Below are 22,826 nucleotides of genomic sequence, written 5' to 3'. Positions count from 1 at the left end.
CTGTCTGATATTTATCACTGGTATTGCCAAGAAAGAACAAAGAAACACTATTATCTAGCATCTTCACACTAAAAGCCCTATTTTTCTCTTTTATTTGAAATTCTGCTGAAGCATTCTTCAGTTCTCATGTTTTCCTTCCAAAAATGTTACAGCTAAAGTGAAACATGAGACTTCATTGCAGCAATCATTAAAGCAGTTTCTACAGCGAATCAAAGAGTCACAAAGACATAAATCCTGTTTTTTGGAACCAGGAAAAAGGTTAAGGTCACTGAGAAGACTGAATATTCTGCCTAAGCCATTTGGTATTAGACTCAACAGACTGAAGCTAGGAATCCAAGAGATTTTTTTTCAGGGTGCAATTGCAAGTGTTAATTTTGGAGCTACCAATCCCCCAAGAACAAGCGCTAAGAAAAAAAATAAACAAAAAAGAACATTTTGGAAGACACTGATGCATACAATGTATGTAAGGGACATTCACCTATCAAGTCAAGCTAATTAACCTAAAAGAACTTAAGTCACAGTCGTAGACAAGCACTTTAGTAAGGGGTCAAAAGTAAGTGATGAGCATGCACAGATAAAATTCCAAAACTAAAAAAAAATTCAAACAAGGGTTGAATTTTTGGTGGCATATATCAATGATTTGTAATACTTCAGAATATTCTTAAAAAGTAGAAGGAGACCCTCAAAATCCCTCTAATTTTTAAACTAAGGAAAAATATGTCACTCTTTGTATTGTTAGATTTCTTACTTGTTCAAGATTAGGTATCTAGTTAAAGATAAATGAAGACGGTGTAAAAGAACAATTGAATAATTTAATTTGGTAATATGGACACAAGTATCAAGAAGGGTTGTTCAATGTTTAAAAGAAGTAGGAAGAAAAGAAAACAAGAAGTATACAAAAAGGCCACAAGATCCTATGTTTAAACAATTTCACTTTTAAGTAAATATATATGGAAGAGAAATTAATAAATATATCCTACAAAAATACATGCAAGAATGTTTATTCATTATATCCTCAGACAAGGAACACCCCGATTGTCCATCAACAGGAGGCTGGAAAAAAACTGTGGCATTTGTATACATTGGGATACTGGGATACTACGCAAGAATGAAAAGGAAAAAACGACTGACACACAAAGCGTCTTGGACACAATTTTGATATTCTGAGGCATGAGTAAAGTGAGATATAAAAACTACATATTATGTCTGTATTACTATGTAGTCTTTACTAATACACACATAATTATACTAATATAATATTAATATTCATATAATTATATTTATATGAAGTAGAAAGAGTCCAAATTGATTAATGGTGGAAGAAATCTGAATAGTCAGGTCACCTATGGAGTGTGGCCGGGTATTTACTGGGAAAGAGAAACACCAAGAAATATTTTTGGGTGCTTAAAATGTTTATCTTAATCTGGAAGACAATTACATGAATGTAGACAAATGTTAAAAACACAAATTTGAGTACATTTTTTGCACCTTTTGCATGTATTTATACTCAATTTTTTTTAAGTAGAAGAAATATCAAGGGTTTTAAAAAACAAAAAACAAAAAAGAATGCCATAGAGGTCTGTAATTCCCAAGACAGTGTGCCAACAAACAAACCAAAGGAAAGTGCGTGAAGCAGAAGGGCATAGCTTTTAGCCTCCTCTTCCTCCCCTTCCAGTGATTCTCAGTATCACTATCCCTTGAAGGATGATTAAAGCATTTGATTATCCTGCAGGCAACATATTTCCTGCTCTAACCCTGCCTGAAACAGATTGGATCCTTTTTCACAGACAACAGACCTAGAAAGACATTATTATATTGTGTCCAGCGGATATGCTTGTACTATGACTCAATGTGCCATAGAACATCTTTGAATCCATTCACTCACTATTGTTTAGCATTCTCTGTAAGTTGTGAGATAAAGGTACACTTAGGGAGACGGCATTAGAGGGTGAAGCAGAGGTTTAAGCATGTAGGGCCTTATGTAAGCTGAAAGCGGTAGGGTGCTGTTGAAGAGTGTTCAGCAAGTGAGTGAGCTGATAGATTTGCAGTTTAGGAAGACTAAACTGGCAACGGTGTGGAGAATATCTTAAATGTGGCAGGTGGAGCACTTAGGATAAAATCACAGAAATCCAAAGACTTAGTGACAAGGGCCTGGATTATGTAACTGGCAGAGGAAATTGAAAAGAGGAAATAGTTATGAATGCCACAAAGGAGAAAAAAGATATATCAGGATCTAGTAGTTTATCATACAGAGATGTGTGAAATACAAAATGAATTAGGCAGTCTCTGGACTCTGGTTCTTACATGTTTTACCTGGGTTACAAATTGTACATGGACTACCACTTTAAATCTGCAAGGAATCCTATGAAGAAAGTCGTATTAGCATTGACAGATTGTCAATGAGCATACTGAAGCACAAAATGCTGAAGAAACTTACCCAAAGTTTCCCAGCCAGAAGTCATAGAACGAGATTTTTACCTAGACTAGGCACTCCTGTTGCATACTCATAATCAGTAAAATAAAAAATAGTTGTCCGGGCAGAGGGAGAAATTAAATTAGATTAGGGAAAGGACAAGATAGCCAAAGTAATTGCCTGTGAGAGACAATCAAAGAACAGGATATCAAAGAAAAGACATCAGAGAACTAAAGGGCAATTTGTTGTTCCAAGAAAACATGGCGGAAATATGAAGAATTATGAATAATAGAGTCAGTGGTGAAGGCAGGGACTAGATGATGGAAAGCCTTAAGGGCCATACTAAAAATGGTGGGTCAAGTTCGGTGGTTCCCACCTGTAATCCTAGCACTTTGGGAGGCTCAGGCAGATAGATCACTTGAGTCCCAAAGTTCAAGACCAGCCTAGGCAGCATGGCGAAACTCAATCTCTATAAGAAATTTAAAAATTAGCTGAGGCCGGGCGCGGTGGCTCAAGCCTGTAATCCCAGCACTTTGGGAGGCTGAGATGGGCGGATCAAGAGGTCAGGAGATCGAGACCATCCTGGCTAACACGGTGAAACCCCGTCTCTACTAAGAAATACAAAAAATAGCCGGGCGAGGTGGCAGCGCCTGTAGTCCCAGCTACTCGGGAGGCTGAGGCCGGAGAATGGCGTGAACCCGGGAGGCGGAGCTTGCAGTGAGCTGAGATCCGGCCACTGCACTCCAGCCTGGGCTACAGAGCGAGAGTCCGTCTCAAAAAAAAAATAAATAAATAAAAAATAAAAATTAGCTGAGTGTGGAGTGGTGCACACCTGTAGTTCCTGCTACTTGGGAGGTTGAGGCAAGAGGATTGCTTGAACATGGGGAGTTTCAGGCTGCAGTGAGCCACGAATGTGCCACTGCATTCCAGCCCAGGAGACAGAGTGAGGCCTTGTCTCAAATAAAGTATAAAAAAATAAATAAAAAGAAAAATGGTGGACTTGTTCATGAGGACGGAAAATAGTTGAACCACAGCAATTATGACAACTTCAATTTCTAAAAGACTTTAGCTTTTAAGTTTCCAAATACGATATTGGGTGAGTTATGTGGTATCTTTGAATTTCACTAACTCTGTTTTTAAGTGGGAACATTTGGCAAGGATTAAATATAAAGCTCTTTGTAAATTTAAAAATTATCTAAACTTTATTTACATACTTATATTCTGCCTTACTCTAGAAAGAATCTGTGGTCTGAGGTTGCTTATAAAATACACGTAATACCGGAAAAAGCTAAGTGAGAAAAGGCAAGGAATTGCTATTATTGCTTATGTTGTTGAGAAAAAGCACAAGCATTGCTTGATACCAGGCACAAGTGGCAGTTCTGTCTTACTGCATATTTTACCTGTTCTTTAATTCCAGCTTGGCATTTGTTTCTGGATATAACATAGGAATGATTCACAGATGTAAGGTTTTTTTTCTTTACACAAGAATCAGGGATTCATGACCAGTTGGAAATGTAATAAAAGCAGATGCAGAAAGCATGAAGACAGGAGGCTTGCAGAACAAAGGATGGGAACTGAGCACATTGAACAACAACAACAACAAAAAAGTGCATTTGACATTGAATTTCCTCCAGGAGGCTAAAAATAACTGAACCGTTGAAATCTCGCAAAGCCGATCTGATCCCACTGGAAAAATATATTGAGCTTGTTTGTTTGTTCTCTCTCTACCTCCTTAACCAGAATGTGCTGAAGTTATGATTTTAAGCAGCCTTATGGTGATGCTTCTGTAGAACAGCCCCAGTGGAGCAGGCATGAAGGAAGGTTAAGGGGGAGAAAGGAAATGCCCATGCATCACTTTCAAAATATTGCCGAGTAACTTGCATCACTTCATAAATATATTTACCAGGTGAGCACTGGAATAATATAAATTTAGAATAGGCAACACATGAAGTTACATTAGCAACTTATTTGTCAAATAAAAAGTATGAGACTTTTTTCCTTGTTGGTTTTTATTTTAATGAATTGAAACTTTGTCTAGTTCTTTCAGTTTGAAATAGGCCCTGCTTATACACAGTAGGTGAGCAAATGTACTGGGCCCCTGTACAGCCAATCTGTCTGTTTTCTGATCAATACTGACTGCTGTAGCTGAATTGATTATGCAGCAATTCTTTAGGCAACCACAGTTAACAGACTACAAGGTATATATATATTTCAAATATATGCATAACTGTCACTTAAACTGCTAAACTGATCAATAGACCATGCCTACATCTTTGATTAGTACATCACTTAAAACCCTTGTTTTGTGATTTTCTTCCTCCCTGCCTCCCTCCCAATCTCCTCCCTCCCTCTGTATCCCTCTTTCTTCCTTTTATCTTCCTTTCTTTCTTTCTTCCTTCTTCATGGAAGAAAAGATGTAGTCTGTGCCGTTTATTTGAAAATATCCAAGTAATTGCTGGTATGTTTTGGTTTGTTTAATTTCATCATGATAGTTTGCCCATCACAGGTTTAGGCAATCTTACAGTATTCCTTATATATAGATCAATAATGTTTATTGATTTCTTAAGGAGAATCCTGGTGGCAAAAACTTTTAAGAAAATTAAATGCTTCCAATGCAATCCCTCCCCCCTATACCTGATGTAAATGACGAGTTGATGGGTGCTGATGAGTTGATGGGTGCAGCACACCAACATGGCACAAGTATACATATGTAACAAACCTGCACATTATGCACATGTACCCTAGAACTTAAAGTATAATAATAATAATAATAAATTAAAAAAAAAGAAAATTAAATGCTTATAGTAATATATATATATACACACACATATATAGATTGCATATTTCAATGACTATAAGGAAGAATTCTCTCCCCTTCATATATGTGAGACAAAAAAAGATTACTGATTAATTTTGAACATCTCTTCATATTCACTTTGATCTGGGATTCAGCTGCCGTTTTGTCAGCACAGGGCTATAGGGGAGGAACTCTCTCTCCACTGTCTGAAGATGGAATATTGGATGAATCCTACATCTTATTTCTCCAGCTGGAGTCCTAGATATTGGCAGGAGGGGACATGAGATAAATTTTGTTTGCTTCAGCTAAACTTACAGTTCATTAGCGCCTTAGTACTAGTAATCTCACTTCATTAAATGTGTTTATTTGGGAGTGTCAGCTTTCCTTTTGAAATGTCCTTAAATAATAACTGTGGCCCCTTTAAGGCTGATGCTTCACACAAGTGAAGAATGGAGTTTTGCTGCAACAGGCAATGAGACCATTAGTGCTTTAATCTAAAATGAGCAGCCCAGGGTCATTTGGATAGTTCAAACTGAGAGATTAAAGCTCTTATCTCATGCTGTGAAATGTAACGTACAACTTGCAGCCTAGTCTTTGGGAGCGCATTTCAGAAGAATTTTTATGAGTTTCCAAATCTAGAAAAAGGCCCTATCTTGTTTTTTTTTTTTTTTTAATAAATGCAGTAATAAGCCAGTGATGTCACTGATGATAGTAAGGTGAGAATAAACACATTAAAATAAAAGCAATGATTGGAGATCTCTTCCCGGCATTGGCAAATAATTATATTAAAAAATAGACATCACACACACGCAAACAAGCACTTACCTTGCAACAGCTCAGAATATGTAAAATGATCAAATTCTAACACTAAAGTATTAGTGTACAGTTCATTGTAATATAAGTACTGTGCCCACTAAATAACTGTCTGTATGACAGTTATTATGATTATTAATTCTTTAGCTACATTCTCAGTCAAATAAAATGTCGCATAACCAACTCAAAAATGCTGTGCTTACCTTAGAAACTCGAAATGAAGTTTCAACTCTTCAGATTTGTGTCAGGGTCTGAAAGTAAACATTGCACAAGAAGATCTTTTTTGCTCATTTGGTGAGTAATATATCTAGTGGGTTCCTACTCTTGATTTCACTGACCTCCAGGGAAATCAATTTAACTGGTATTTTTCAAATAAACGTATCCCAGGAAGCAACTCTCTCCGTTTCCTGTTGAGGTAGTTTATGCCGGCAAAATACATGAAGATATTTTAATAGAAACAAGAAACAACTGAACTATTTATATATTATGATACATTATTTTAAGAGAGTATATTCACTGGTATTCTGATTTTATATTCTCACATTTACATGAACATAATCACTGACATTTCTGGCTATCTCTTCATAATTATTTCATGAAAAATTTTTCTTTTAATTCAGTATTTAAGTCACATATTTGAGAACGTGGAAGTCTCATTTTTAATGCATATTACACAGAACATTTTCAGTAAGTGTCTCTATGATTATTGCAGGTGTCCCCTCTTCTTTTGTCCTTTTTCAATATCATCAACAAGGTATGATAGGAGAGTGACAGAAGATCTTCTTAGGACCACAGAGAAAAATTCAAGATTTTCAACAAACTAAACCTATAATGACCAACAAATTGTTAGGACACAATAGTGGTAAACTGCAGTTTTTGAGCATTAAACTGGCACATTCAAAATAAGGCAACTAACGTTTTGATGAATGGCTTTTAGTTAGAAATATACTGGTCATTCGTTCACTTAGCAGATACTCAGTGAGAATCTACTATGTGTGAGACACTTTTTAAGATCTGGGAATTAAAGAAAGTGTTAAAGAAGACAAAGTATCTGATATCATCATAAAAAAATATTGGGAATTTCTGTGGATGATGTGTAATGACTAATAACAGAACAATACTCTTGTTAAGCACAACCACACACACACACCAAAAATAAACTACAGAGAATAATAATTTTAAAAAATCTGTTTGAGGACAGCAGAAAGGTAGATATACAATGAGAACTAGATGGGCTAGCATTCTGGATAGAGTAGAACCTAAAACAGGCTCCAATCATATGAAGACAGTTTCACCCTGATGGAATTTTCTGAATATGGATATGGGCACAAAGCAGAGAATTTACCCACTGAGGGCTGTTGCTAGTGTTCAAACTTTGGGCAGAGGCTTTGAAGGGTGGGCTCAAGAATATAAATGGTCGCCATATTGCTGCATTGGCCATGTTCTGGGACAATATAGATTGGAAGGGTAAAATCCTAAGAAAAATGATAGTGAAAAAAAAAGTGAAGCTGTCAAGTCTCCAGAGACAAACAGAGTTCCATATACGTCAGGAGCTGGAGGCCCTAAAGAAAACCAGGCTCTGTTGAAAACCCAGACAGGCAGGTAATAACAAAGGAAAAACTGATCCTTACCAAGAAAACAACCTAGCCACTACTAAACATGGATTAATGCAAGCGGTTCACTATCTACAAATTTAATAAATCAGAAGGCAAATACCTCTCTGGAAGATGATTGTCTTGGCATAAAATTATTTAAGCAGAATTTCAGATATAATAAAAAATTACCTCACATGTTATAACACAGGCAGCATGCCTAAAATCTCAGAGAGGTAACAGACAAGACATGTGAATTCATAAATGTTTCAGAAATTGGATTTAATTATAAAGGACAATATAATTACAACAAAATTTTCAAGAATACAGAATAAACATGAAGACACAGATGAAATATGGATAATTTAACCAGATAATTGTTATCTTCAAAATAATCAAACGGGAATTTTAGAATGCAAGTATATTTCAATATTTTAAAATCAACGTAAATCAGCACATCAATAGACGGGAACAAAGATTATCCCAAAAGATAAAGAATAAATGTATCACATTATTCAATATATATTCATGATACAAATGTTCAGCAAACTGAGAATAAACCTGTTCAAGGAAGTCTACAAAAACCTGTGGCTAACATAATGTACAATGGTAAGAAGACAATGATACCCTCTCCCAACCTTTCTATCAAACATCATACTGGAAGTCTTATGCAGTGCAATAAGCCATTGAAAATAAATAAAATGTAGACAAATTGGAGGGAAAGAAAAAAACACTTTCTTCATTCTTATGATGCCATCCCTATGTAGAAATTGCAAAAAAGTATATACAAAAAAGCATACTAGAACTAAAAAGTGATTTTCCAGGTCACAAGATACAAGCTAATTATTCAAAAATTAATTGTATATCTCTATATTAGCAATGAATGGTTGAAAGTCGACTTCTTTTCAAAAAGTAGCACTTATAATATCTCTACAAAAACATGAAATAGTTACATGAAATCAGACAAAATGTATGCAGGATTTTGATGACAAAAACTATTAACCATTGATAAAATTAATCAAAATAAATACTAAGTAAATGCAGAGATATACTGTGTTCCTGAATTAGATGACTACATATTGTTAGCACGCAAATTCTTCCCAAACTAACCTATAGATTTAATGCAGTCCCAATCAAACCTCAGCCAAAATGGTCATATTAGTGTACTAGCTAATTTTAAGTTTTATATGGAAAGGCAATAACCTGAAATAGTAAAAATGATCATGAAAAAGACCAGAACTCATTAGATCTAATTTTAAGACTTAGTATACTAGAACAGTGAATAAGACAGCATGACATAGTCCTATACACAAAATTAACCCAAAATGGATGATGAATCCAAATATGATAACAAAAACACAAACATTTTAAAAGATAACCTAGTAAGAAATCCTTACAATATGAGATAAAGTGTGTATTTTTTAGATAGAATACTAAAATTATGATTCACATACACCAAAAATTTGAAACCTCTGCTCTTTGAAAGATATCATTTAAAAATGGAAAAGAAGAAAATTAAGATAACCCACAAACTGTAAGAAAATATTTTCAAATCATATATCTGTTTAAAAATTGTGTCCAGAATACATAAAGTAATTCCAAAACTAAAAAATGCAAAAATAACCAACCCATTAAAATAATGGCCATACAATTTGGGAAAATATTTCACCAAAAATATATATAGATGGCAAACGCAATTTTCTCAATATTATTAACCATTTTGGAAATGGAATTCAAACCCATAATGTAATACTAAGAAACATCTATTAGAATGGTTGAAAATGAACAACAAAAGCAACAAATACTGACATGCCAACTCATGCCTGTAATCCAGCTCTTTGGGAGGCTGAGGCAGGTGGATAATGAGGTCAGGAGTTCGACACCAGCCTTGCCAAGTTGGTGAAACCCTGTCTCTACTAAAAATACAAAAATTAGCTAGGCGTGGTGGCACGCACCATAATCCTAGCTACTCGGGAGGCTGAGGCAGGAGAATTGCTTGAACCCAGGAGGTGGAGGTTGCAGTGAGGCAAGATAGCACTTCTGTACTCCAGCCTGGGCTATAAGAGTGAAAGTCTGTCTAAAAAAAAAAAAAAAAAAAGATGCAAAATAAATAGAACTCTGATATATTTTTGGTTTAAATGCTGCAAAGTGGCTAAAACTACTTTAAGAAACCATTTGATAATATTTCATAACATTAGACCTATCCCACTCACAGGTATTTATACAAGTAAAATAAAAAATGTATGGTCACATCAAAAGCATGTATGTAAATGCTTATAGAGGCATTATTCATTATTAACAGCAATTAATAACAAGCCATATGTTCTTTAGTATTGCCTGTGACATATTTGTGCAATGAATTACTACTCAACAGCAAGTACTGGTACTGCAACATCATGAATGAACATCATAGGCATCACACTAAGTGAAAGAAAGTAGACTTTGAGTCTACCTACAGACTGCACACTGTATCATATTCTTTACATTGGAAAAGGCAAAATTACTCAGTAAAAATATTGGTGCTGGCCAGAGGATGAGGAGAAAGATTGACTCTGAAGAGGCATGGGAGAATTTTTTAATACTATACAACTATTGTATACCTTGATTGTGGTTGTGTCTACATGAATACATGATTCATCAAAAGTTGCAGAATTGTGAATGAAGATAGATTCTATTGCATATATCTTAATTTATAAAATTAAAACAAACACATCTGCTTATTTTCTATGTTTATAGAAAAATTGATGATCTTAATAGGTGAAATAAAAGCATTTGATGAAGTTCAACATCTATAAATACTTAAAAACATCTCATAGCATACTGTAATTAGAAAGGAACTTCCTTAATCCAATAAAGAGTATCTACATAAAACCTTTAACAAACAACAGACATAATGGTGAACAGGAGTAATCAGTAAAAGAAAGAAAGAAAAAGTTTCACTTCTGGAAACGTAGAAATAACCTTATAACAATTTGCATTTAACATGAAGTGTACATAGAAAATCAAGAAAAACTTTGAGTTTTAATAAGTGATTGAGCAAGGTTTCAAGTTAAATTGTAAATATACAACAATTTTATTGTTATACACCACTCATGAATAGTAATGAAATTTTTGAGAATTATATATGGCTTACAATGTCATTAAAAAGCTTCAAGTATCTAACAATAAATATAATAAAATATTATAAAAGCTCCGTATGAAATAACACAAATCAACATCAGGAAATTTTAAATAGCAAAATAATTGGAGAAATATTGCCTGTTCAGTTAATGGAATATGCAATATTGCTAAGAAGTTAAATATCTGGTCATTCTTCTATAAAATCTCACTCAAAGATCAAAACTTTTGGTTTGTTTTTGTTTTTGCTTTAAATGTGAAAATCAATGAATTGTAAATACATGGAAAGCTGCAAAGACCAGATATCCAAGAAAATCTTGAAGACTAGGAATAAACCTTGGAGACTTACATAGAAGGCATGATATTTATTTAAACTGATGTAAAGCAAAGCCACAGAAATACAGCATAGTCTATTAAGAATAGACTGTATAGGCACCATGCCACACATATATGATTAACTGAGATGCAGTGAAGAATGCATGGCCTTCTTATTAAATGGTGCTGGGAAAATTGAATTTCCACTCCTACTGCACATCTTATATAAAAGTCTACTTCAGGTGAATTATAAATATAAATGTTCAAGGTAAAACAATATCGATTTTAGACTAAAACATAAGAAAATATTTTTATGACCCCAAGCTGTCAAAGGCTTCTTACAAGAAACGTGAAATAATAGCAAAGGAAAAAAGTAAAAGATCAATGGGGCCCTATTAAAACTAAGAACACGTCATGAAAAGAGAACATTAAAAAATTAGAACATCACAGATTGAGAGAATGTATTTATACAACATACAGCTGACAACTTGTGTTTAGAATATTAAGAGAAACCTTAGGAATCAATATGAAAATGACAGATGAATTAGTTGATAAATGAGGAAAAATTTAATAATTCCTTCATAAAACAGGATATACAAAAAGCCAGTGGGCACATTATAAAGAGGTTCTCAATGTAGTAAATCATCATGAAAATGGAAATTTAAACCAATATGAGGTACTTCAAATTTCAACTAGGATGAGACTTCCCTCTGAAACCAACTAAGAATATGGGAAAGGATGCGGAACAACTATTCTCTGCTATTGGACAACACACAGCTCAAGGATGTGATCCCTGGGAGATGGGGAAGACTCAAAGCGAGCACTAGAATCTCCTCAGCTTTCTGTCAGAAGGCAATTTCCAGACCACAGCACAGGAATAATCAAGCAGGGTACACCATAAAGAAACCAAAACGAGGATAAGGCGTCTGGATTTGTAGGCAGGGTACCAGAAAGGGAGAAGCTATGCAGAGAAACGGCTCCCGAATTCAAAATGACACCTTGATTCTGAAGCTGAATGGTGAGTTTTACATGTTCAGAGTGAAACCACACAGGGCTTGGCAGAAAGCTGAACTATTCCTAGACCTAATTCCGGCTTGGGAGACATAGGAACTAGCAAAATTAAAGACCTCATTACATACTTAGTATATGCTTATGACGGAATATACAGCCACAAAGATGAGTGAACTATAGATATTTAGAACAAGAGGAATGGATAGCAGAAATTTGCAGAGTGAAAGGGGGGGATAAGGATGTATATGCTTCAAGACTGCATTTTATGTAGAACTTTAATAAACACAAAGCTCATCTGTAGTGACAGAAAATGGGGTGAGGACCTGTGGCTCAAGATAGGCAGTATGACTACAGTGTGCATGGAAAATTTGGGAGGATTATAAAAATGTTCTACATTTTTGTTGTGGTGATGGTCATGGGGATAAATATACTCATGAAACTCTATACTAAAAAGTAATGAAACTGGTTACATTATTAATAAAATATTACATCATTAATTACTTCAAGTTAATTCAAAAATAGGTTATTATTACCACCCCATCATAAAGGCTACACTGATGACAATCAGAACTCTCAAGTGCTGTCGGTAGAAGTACAAATAGATACTTTAAAAATATTTCACAGTACTGTCCCAAACTGAACATATGCATACTTCATGACCCAATACTTTTAATTCTAGGTAAATACTCAACAAAAACATTGATGCATGTTCACCAAAAGTCATTTATAAAAACGCCAATATCAGCAAGACTTGAAATAATGCAAATATCTGTCAAGAGTAAAACGAATAATAAATTGTGATGTATTCATTAAACTAAATGCGTGCAGCAGTTAAAATCAAAGAGACTGCAGCTCTACCTACTGTATAAAAATAGGGATGAATCTCACGAGCATGATATGTCCACTTTCACTCTCTGGACATTTATAATAAAGTGAAAAAACACAAAAGGAATTCAAAATCTCCTACAGTTTTATAAAGTTACGAAGTTGATTACCGGCCAGGCGCGGTGGCTCATGCCTCTAATCCCAGCACTTTGGGAGGCCGAGACGGGCGGATCACGAGGTCAGGAGATCGAGACCATCCTGGCTAACACAGTGAAACCCCATCTCTACTAAAAATACAAAAAATTAGCTGGGCATGGTGGTAGGCGCTTGTGGTCCCAGCTACTCGGGAGGCTGAGGCAGGAGAATGGTGTGAACCCGGGAGGCGGAGCTTGCAGTAAGCCAAGATCACGCCACTGACAGAGCAAGATTTATCGGAAAAAAAAAAAAAAAAAGTTGATTACTTTGGGAGACTAATATATTAATGTGCACAGCAAAGTCTCTGAGATGCTGTGTAGTAGTTTTCTAGGCCTGCCATAACAAAGCACCACAGACTCGGTAGCTTACACAATGGAAATTTGCTTTCTCGGAATATGGAAGATAGAAGTCTGAGATCAAAATGTTAACACGATTGTTTCTTCTGAGGCCTCTCTCCTTGGTTTGCACGTGATTGTCTTCTCCGTCTGTCTTCACATGGTCTTCCTCCTGTATGTATCTGTGTCCTAATCTCTTAGAAGGACAAAAGTCATGTTGTAGTAGGGCCCACCTTAATAGCCTCCTTTTTAACTTTATTGCCTTTTTAGAGATCCTACAGTACGTTTGCTTTCTGAAGTACTTGGGTTTAAGTCTTCAACATATGAATTTTAGGGGAAACATAATCAGCCCATAACCAAGATGTAGATATCATTTTTTGGAGAGGTGGGGATGTAGGTTAGTTAGCCTACCACATCATCCATTGTACGTATTGAAATAACCACTCTCCTATACAGCTAGAGTGGTACTAGCTATGTGTCAGAAGACTCTTAATTCTTCATCCTCAGAATTAAGAAAGTAGTCATTTGAATCATTTTCTGTCTTCTATGGTTGAAATGAGGAACTTTGGTCTGATCCCAAGACTGAAGGATGCATAAGAAGTGTTACAGATGTTATCATGGCAAAAAAAAAAAAGGTCCTGTTTGTAAGAATGAATGCCAAGTCACTTATGGAATGCAAAGTCTATGCCAGACACTCCTATGTGCTTTCTATGCATTAGCATATTTGAATTTCACGAGAACGCTAACATCATTTCAGATTTTCATATGATGGACTATGAAATTCAACTATATACCTACGGAAACAGAATTACTAAGTGGGACACCCAAGGTTTGAACCCAGGAAGTCTGGCTCCAAAAATAATACTCTTAACCACCATACCATTAACACCTGCATCTACTCAAAGTCCCAAATGATTGGTTTGTCTTATGTAATTGTCTGAAGTTGCATTCGATCAAGGTTATATTTCCCAAGCAATTCATGTTTAATGCTAAGCTAAGAGTTCTGTATTGATCACATTTAAAAACATAAAGCTACTGCCTCTTCTTGGATATCCTAAGAATACAATGCCATTTCTACATGCTGCAAGCATCTACTTGTTTGATTGGACTCATGCTTTTTCTGTTAAATATGACTTAAAGTAGGCTGGCATTTTCTTTGGTTTCAGATTATTTTATTTTATACAAAGATTTCATCTTTGAGTGTTACTGTATGGGGAAGGAATTTTACCATAATCGCAGTTAGTTATTATATTTGTTTAAATTTTAAATGATTTTAAATAACTGACAATTTAATTTTCACTCTAAATAGTATAATTGGTGAATTACATCACTTTATGCTGAAATCATTATGACAGTGTGGTCAATGCCTGTAGTTTGGATAGGAATTAAACACTAAGTATATGTGTACAAAGGAATCTAATGATTAAAGTGAAGAGATCATTTTCTAAGATTCTAAGAATTGAAAAGAAACCTCATGGAGATTGATTTAGAACAATTATGCTTTGCCAAAATCAGACACAGAAGTAAAATTACTACTGTTATTCTGTGGAAATTCTAGACCAGACCACAATTTTTGGTGGTGTGAATCATATTGCAATGCATGCCTTGGTTTGGGGGTTATTTAAATAGCTAACCTTGTTATTCTTATGGTTCATCCTTAAGATCTATTTTAACAACATCAAATATATAACAACCCAATAATTTCAGGATTTTGCTATTGTCCCTTTAATTCGGTTTTAGTTTAAGTACTGTTATTTATTCCAATTTAATGCATAACTCTTATAATTAGGACTTGAATAAGAATAATTTTATTCTCTGCAATGTCTAGATGTACCACACATCTGCAATAAACATGACCTTGACTTCTTAATGCTATTGAGATGTTTACATCATTTACAGTGTCTTAGTAATCCATCCATCATAACAATGTCAAGTAAAATTTACAGTCCTGGTGCCACTTCCAGTGACAACATCACAAAAAGAAGATTAACCACAAGACACCCATAGGTGGCAAAGGCAGTAAGGCTGTTTTCTGTCCAGAAACCAGTCTGGCACATTCTTTATTGTACCAGAGCCTTTCCTGCCATTGGTGCTGGATAGAAATTTCTTATCTTGAAGACATTCAAACAACAGAGAAAGGGGACATATTGATCTTTATTTTTCTAATACGTTTGTTTGTTTTAAATAATAAATAACATAAAATGCAGCTTTTAATTAATGGTTGATCAAAAATAAGTTCCAAAGCTTTAGGGCAATTGTGAACTAAATATTGTCATTTGATATTTTAAAAGCTATGATAAACTATGGTATTAATTTTTAAATCATTCATAACAAAATATCTTAAATTATTTGGCAAATTTTAAAGATTGTTTGAAGTCTTTGTTTTTAATCTAGTGATATTTCTGTAACACTATATTCTGCTATGAAAAGATATAGTCTGTACTTGTCCACACCAGGACTGAATTGCATCTAAAGAGATAACTGAAAAAGACACCTACTGCATTTATGTATAAATAGGACTATTTTCATCTACCCTACTGACCTTGTTTAAAAATATATATATCACAGATAGCTATTGAGGCAGTTTCCAAAGACTAGATTTTCATTTCCCTGTAAATCTCACAATTCTATTTACACAAGAAATTCCATTATTGTAAATATCAATATTTGCATTTTAAAGGGATTATGCATTGGTTAGGCAATGGGAGAGAATGACAGCAGGAAATGGATTGGAAAGACAATAGGAGAGGGGATATGATATGGAGTAGAAGGCTTCTGGGATGCTCGAATATGAAATACAGTTTCCAGTTTCATAAGTTCCTCATTAAAAGGAAATCATAACAGCAAGACTGGAAGGGCCTAGACTGATTTTTTTTTTAAATAGTGCCCACTCATAAAAGAGGGAACATTTTTGAAATAAAATGATACTAAGAAACTCTTTTTATCTGAGTCAGTTTGCCACCTGATCAATTTAATCCATACTCAGATATTTGGAAAACATTGGTTGAGCAGAGAAACATGAGTTTATGAACTGCATGGTATCAGGTAGAATTTGCAAGGCAAATGAGAGAAGATATTGAAGTAATGCAACAGCAACAACAACAAAAAAAAACCCTTAAAATTGCATTCATGTTAGCATATCATGCAAACAACAAGTAATATACCTGTTTAATTCTTGGTATTCTTGTATTGGTTTTTCATGAGAAACCTCCCTGAAAGTTAAAAAAAAATTAACTATACTGAAGTGGAATCTACAAGCTGTTTAAATGAGTAATCTGTTTATTAAAAGGCCTGAATTGACATCTGGGTACAGCACATAGTCATCAACAAATATGCATTAATCTTACTCTATTCGAGACCTTGCAACAGACACGGTGGGAGACTCAAAGATAAATGTGACTTGGCCTCTCCTATTGCTGAACTTGCACTCTACTTTGGGCCATGAGTCATTCTAAGTGGCACGTGTGAGGTATCACATTTCCGATGGGATTTTAGAAAAAAGATTGATTGCTGTGACCTCGGCTAGTGAGGAAAGGCTTTGTGGAAGAAATCAGACTTGACCTAGATAGTGAAAAAAATGGGCAATAAATAACAATAATAATAATAACTCATAAGCTATATAATGTTTTATTGGTATGAAAGCACTTAACTTTGGCATTACCTCATTCATCGCTCACAATGGAGACACAGCAAGCAAGCGAGTCTGTCACAGGCACGATGCAATTGTGGTTCAAGAACCACAGAGGGCTACTAGTAGAAGGCAAAGCTAGGGTCCGATAGAAAAGAGTCTTGAATCCAGAAGTTATACATTTTGGACTGTCAGGCTATTCAAGTTTTTTGGTGGGGTGTGTGCGCATACATATATTGAAAATCAGGTTGTGTTTTTTCCTTTCGTGGATTGAATTGTACAGATTTCTCTTTAAAGTTCAGAAAAATACAGATCATGCAGAATATATCTGTTACGATTATCTTATTTAGAAAGGCGTCTAGGACTCTTTTCATAATTGACAATTTCAAACTGGAAGCAGCATTATTCACATAATCTTGTAGTTACTACACATTTTCTGCCATATGGGAACCATATATCTATAAAGTGTTTAGCTGTGGAAAATGAATTATTAAAAAATCCTCTTGGGCAAACCAAGGGTGCACCATAAATAAATAAATGCCCAGAAGGAAGAAGTTTAGAAGATTGAGATTGTTCCATCAAATGAGAATAGTGCATTCTCAATTCGTATATTCCTTTTCAGAACTGGTTTTGCTCCAAAAATATGCAGAGAAAAATCTGCCAGTAGAACTAGCGGAGTCAGTGAGAAACGAATCAAATGACCTCCACTTTGAATAAAATGAAGACAAATAAATGGCACCTATTAAGAACCAGAGATAATTACCTGAACTTTTCAACACTTGGCAAGTATATATGACCCAGAATAACAACGATAGGGATGTAAGGGAAAGCCTTTGCTTCCTGAGACACAATGAATCTGTGCCTTTCTTACTCTATAATATATATATATTTTTTTTTTCTATGGGAATCACTTTACATCGAATAGATGATAAATAATATTTTGAGCCTATATGACACAGTAGTTTTCAGAGCCCCCCAAAATATGCACTTTAATCTCTAACCTTTTTATAAATGCTAATTCATCTTCCAGATAATATCCATGTGATGTCAGTATAACTTATCAGACATAAATATATAAAAGATTAATGTACATGAAACTTAGTTACAGAAAAATTTGGCTATGAAAACTGAAGATTTATTTTTTTAAAAAGTTGATTTCTCATAAATGAAAATTTCTGGATAAGTTTTAAGTAAAGTCATCAGTAGGAGATGAATCTTAAGTCAACATACCCATATCATTTTGGTGGGGGAAAGGGAATCCAAATTTTTTAAGTATGTACTATGTTTCAGGTTATAGTAAATATTCTAGTTTTAAGTAAGCACTTTACAAACCTTATCTTATTTAGTAATCTCACCTTTTTTGAAATATGTGTTCATAAGTCTATTTTTAAAATGGAGAAATTAAAATTCAGAGAGCTTCAATAACTTGTTTAATTTTACACATCCAGCCTGTGATACCAAATCAGGGTTCCTTTTGGAGATCAACTTGCTTTCTTTCTTATTTTGTGGCTCTCCTTTATCCTACCTCCCTGTCCATCCCTCATATAAAGCATCACATATGTAATCAGACATGCAGGACACTCATGCTGTTCCCATGATCCCCTGTTTTCAAAACTTATGTAAAAAAAGGTCCCTTAGCTTCATTTTAGTAAGTTGTAAACAACTGCCAATTCCTATGTAGATGTTCATTTATGGGAAAACACAAAGGCTTTAACCATTGATCCAAGAAAATAATTGGGTACTGGAGGCGTAAATATCTATTAGTAGTTGTGAGATATTGGTTAAATGCCTTTAAAATTATTATGATTTCTGGAAAGGTATTGCTGATGACTCCTCAAATCATATGGAGTAAATAGTTTCAATTATTGAAGGACACCAGTGTGGTTTTGCCTACTGTATGTGACTACAGAAATTGGGGGGCTCATTTTTACGAAGTATAATTTAAAAAGATAATGCCTTATGCAGTGTTCTATAATTTACTGTGTCCCCTCACTTACCTTTTCAGATTTGAAACTCAGAAGAATGAGGTAAGTATTCCTGTTTTCTCTATTTAGAGAAAACAGTGAAGCAAATAATCCACCAAAACTAGATGGGGAAGAGACTGGCCCAGGTGCCCCAGTGGTGAGTGATAAAGTGATGCCTTACTGTTCCATTCGTGAGTCTTCCTGGCCAGGCACTTCTTAACCCTTCCAATCTTTTCCTACAACTGAAATTAAACATACAGAAAATATTGCCCTTGGAATCACCAGAACAATTCATGGATTTCCACAGTTATAAGAAATTGTTTTGCTTTGATTTCTACCTAAGACAGGAAAGTGATCACTTTAACACGTATTCAAGATGATTACATCTGGCTTGTATAGAGCAGTTATTATTGTCTTTGTATTCTATTAAATGGGCCAATGAGAGAGGAATTGAGTTAAATGAAATAATTTAGATTCGCTGTATATGTAAAATTCCGTACTGAAAATCTTGAGAGATTCAAGAGACAAATTTTAAACAAAACTGTAATATCATTTCCTGATTTCAGAATAGAATTTTATAGAAAATAAATTACTTTCCAGGGTCATTTCTCCATCTTAGATAACAGGATCAATGATCATTTATTATGTGAAAATTGGGGTATTTTTAAACCTTCCTTTCTGTGTCCAGTACTTGAGTCAGTATTTCATTATCAATAGCAATTTGTTTCGTTTTTAGAGGGAATTATTGCCAAATATAGATATTCTCATCTCTTATTCAAATGGCCAGAAATGGAACCTCTTGTTTTGCAAGGGACAGTGAGGCTATTTTGGTCCATATGAAATTATGACAAGCAGAAGGCTTCTGTCTTTACCTACTTTAACTCATTTTAATCACTTTGATGACTGTAAAGTCATTTAAAGCAGTTAACTGCATTGCTCATGGTAAAGGTTTTGCAATTTAATAGCATGATGTATAGGTTGGATTTGTGAAGTAAGGTATTAGAGATTGAAATCAATGGAGATTAACTTTTGTATTAAGGGAAACAAAAGCTTACTGACTCTGAGAAAGAAAAAAAGAAACAAGGCAAATGAACTCCGGTTTATAGATTTGTTTCCAAGATTCAGGCTTTTCCAGAATCTTTTTCTTTTATTTGAGACCAAGTCTTGCTCTGTCACCCAGGCTGGAGTGCAGGGCAGTGGCTCAGTCTCGGCTCACCTCAATCTCCACCTCCTGGGTTCAAGCAATTCTCCTGCCTCAGCCTCCAGAGTACCTGGGATTACAGGCACACGCCACCACTCCGGGCTAAGTTTTGTATTTTTAGTAGAGATGAGGTTTCACCGTGTTGGCTAGGTCGGTCTCGAACTCCTGACCTCAAGCAATCTGCCCGCCTTGGCCTCCCAAAGTGCTGGGATTACAGGTGTGAGCCCCTGACCTCAGAATCTTTTTCTATAGAAAATTAGTGGAGATGAGACCATGTTCTCATCCCTTTAGAAATGTAATGTGTGTTGAATGTTAAGTTCAATAAAGAAAACTAGCATAGTCAGTCATATATAGCTATAATGCTAGTGTCTTCTTAGTTTGAGCTTCAATTAGTTCTACATCATTCCATTAATAATTTTGACATTTCTCAGATTATGGAAACAATATGTAATAATTCAAAAAATTATAAAAAATTTACAAAACAAAACTAACCCAGTATTCCAGCATCAATACATAACCATTTGATGTATTTAGATATTATATGGCTATTCATGGATTATGTGGCTTGTGAAGATTTTATGATACTTCATTACTGAACATTTTACCATTAAATGTTTTCATAACACATTTTTCAAGATTGGAAACTTGTATTTTTTTACTTTATCATAAATTAATCACTACTTACATTTACTTTATACATTGTTACCAGAAAGGGGGCTGAATCCAGATCCCAAAAGAGGGTTCATGGATCTCATGCAAGAAAGAACTTGGGGAGTCCATAAAGTGAAAGCAAGTTTATTAGAGAAATAAAGAAACAAAAGAATGGCTACTCCATAGGCAGAGCAGCCTGAGGACTATGGGTTGGCTATTTTATGGTTATTTATTGATCATAAGCGAAACAAGGGTGGATTATTAATGAGTTTTCCAGGAAGAGGCTGACAATTCTGGAACTAAGGGTTCCATTTCCATTGACAGCATATAGGGTAACTTCCGGATGTTGCCATGGCATTTATAAACCATTGTGTTCCGTCTCGCTCTGTTGTCCCGGCTGGAGTGCAGTGGCACCACCTCAGCTCACTACAATTTCTGCTTCCCGGGTTCAAGCGATCCTCCTGCCTCAGCCTCCCCGAGTGGCTGGTACTACAGGCGTGTACCACCATGCCAGGCTAACTTTTTTGTATTTTTAGTAGAGACGAGGTTTCGCCATTTTCGCCAGGCTGGTCTCAAACTCCTGACCTCAGGTCATCTGCCTGCCTCAGCCTCCCAAAGTGCTGGGATTACAGACATGAGCCACTGTGCCTGACCTTGGCAAGTTTTGATGGGCTTCTTTATATCAGCAAAATCTTTGTGACCTGTATCTTGTACTGACCTTCTATCTCAAACTGTGTCTAAGAATGCCTAAACTCCAGGGAATGCAGCGTAGCAGGTCTCCTTCTCATTTTACCCAGCCCCTATTTAAGATGGAGTTGCTCTTGTTCAAATGCCTCTGACACTATTTTAAAAATAATAAAGCAAAATGTAATCACTGTAGAAATTTTTAATATATAGAAGAAAATAAAACATATATTTTTCAAAACAGTAAAACTGTTAGCTGTGTGTGTGTGTTGTAGGATATCTAAAGGAAATTTTATCTAAAGTACCAATCCATGGGTCAACATTCCAACGTGAAGCGAGAGATCATGATGCTGAGTTTACAAGGAAGGTGTTCAAAGACCATTACAAGTCTTTTAACCCCTCACCCACACATCAAAGGAAATTAAGTTCAGAGGATGAAGATTAGAGTAGGGTTATTATACTGTTGGAGTTATTAAGGTTAATTAAAAAATGTGCAGGTGTGCTATGAGACCTACATTCCCAAATAGAAGAGATAGTTGTTTTTCTTTCCCTTTCTTCTCTTTTGACCTCAAGTCCAAAAGAGAAGTACAATAGTTTTTCTGGTGTCTGACTCCTGCCTAGGAAGTCTAATTCAGAAGGATTGTTTGCTGTAATCCCAGCACTTTGGGAGGCCAAGGCGGGTGGATCACGAGGTCAGGAGATCGAGACCATCCTGGCTAACAAGGTGAAACCTCGTCTCTTCTAAAAATACAAAAAAATTAGCCTGGCGTGGTGGCGGGCACCTGTAGTCTCAGCTACTCAGGAGGCTGAGGCAGGAGAATGGTGTGAACCTGGGAGGCAGAACTTGCAGTGAGCAGAGATCACGCCACTGCACTCCAGCCTGGGGGACAGGGCAAGACGCCGTCTCAAACAAAAAAAAAAAGAAAGATTGTTTGGTTAGGTGTTGATGGTGAAGCAAACAGAGAGATACCTGTTTCAGGACTATCCTTTCAGCTTGTTAGGGAAAAGATTATGTTAACATATATTGGACTGAGTATTATCAAATCTGGTCAATAAAAACATAGGTGCCCAGTAAAATTTGAATTTCAGATAAACAATGAATGTGTTTGTGATAAATATGATGTGTAATAGTTGAGATATAGTTATACTAATAATTATTTCTTGCTCATTTAAATTTCAGATTTAAGTATTTGTCCTGAATATATCTGTCAGCTCTACTTAGAGTACATGAGGGCCATTTGTGATAGAGATCCATTGTGAGGTAGTGTTGGAGCCTGTCCAAGGA

This window comes from Macaca mulatta, chromosome 7 (genome assembly GCF_049350105.2).
Source record: "Macaca mulatta isolate MMU2019108-1 chromosome 7, T2T-MMU8v2.0, whole genome shotgun sequence".
NCBI lineage: Eukaryota > Metazoa > Chordata > Mammalia > Primates > Cercopithecidae > Macaca > Macaca mulatta.
This window is presented reverse-complemented; position numbering follows the sequence as displayed.